A 1,253-nucleotide genomic window follows, 5' to 3' on the forward strand; every position below is an offset into this window, starting at 1 on the left:
TCCTAAACCCACCGACACAGAAGTGCATGTTCACAACTCCCTCTGTGCAGGCAGGGTCAGGACCCTCCTCACCCTGGGTGAAGAGGGGCGGTGCTGTGGCCAGTCAAGTATGAAGTGCTGAGAGTGGATCTTTGGTCCTCTGTGCAGCTCTGTCCACTCTCAGCTGCCCTGCAAAGCAATAACACAAGAAAGACGTAGTTTTAACACAAAACAGCATTTCCATAGTAGGTAGCTGCAGCATGTTGTTAAAATGCTATTTTAAACTCAACATATACACACAATAACTATAAATAAACTTAAACCTACAGTACTGTAGGACGATGATTTACACCAGCTTTTGGAAGGATTTAGTCTTCAAGACAGTTTGTAGCCAATGTGAGGTGATAACTTACATAGCTGGAACACAGCACCACTCTCCAGTCTGTCATTTGTTCATCCATCCATCTCATCGGGTTGGGGTAAGGCTGTCTTCTGGGTGGAGCATCTATCTGTGTTAGCGCCGTCTGGAATGCTGGGAGAGGACAAGTGTAAAGCACCTGAAGACAAAAAGACAGAGACAAAAGGATGAATTCACAGATCACTGATTTGTTCAATTTACTTTTCTTCTGTTATGTGTTTTTACCTTACCTCTGATCCCTGAGCCACAGGCTATATCTTATGTAAAAACAAGAGACTACAGTCAGTTCACGACATCATTTTTAAACCTTTTCTACTCATTTGTGTTGACATTAAGTACGGACTTACCTTTGTCCTGCATGGTGAGCTAGAGCTTGAGAAAAAACATGTTAGACATTTTAACAGTTACCTGTGATATTAACAAAAATAGAAGTAACAACACCTAAAACACTACCTTACAGTCACACAGGCAATGCCACATATTAAGAAAAAAACAATACATTTCACATGTGTTAGTTAATATTCTTTAAAAGTCAGATATTCTTAGTTAGCTGTGTTACAATCATCACAAGACACAAAGGCTTAACTTAAACATTTAAAGTTTAAAAACAAGTTCTAACATTACCTAGTCAGAGTCACTGTCATCAAGTGAAAGGTTAAAAGGCCTTTCCAAAGTCTTCTCTGCTTCTCTTTGCTGAGGAGGTGAGAACTGAGGTTGAAGGAGAAGCTTCGTGAGAAGAGGGGGAGGATGAGAGAAGGATATACTCACCATGGTCAAAGGAGCTTGCAAAGAAAAGCGTCTGGACTTCTTTAAGTTACTTGAAGACGTTTCACCTCTCATCCGAGAAGCTTCTTCA

This window comes from Pundamilia nyererei, unplaced genomic scaffold (genome assembly GCF_000239375.1).
Source record: "Pundamilia nyererei isolate P.nyererei 1_Seehausen unplaced genomic scaffold, PunNye1.0 scaffold00182, whole genome shotgun sequence".
In the NCBI taxonomy this organism is placed as follows: Eukaryota; Metazoa; Chordata; class Actinopteri; order Cichliformes; family Cichlidae; genus Pundamilia; species Pundamilia nyererei.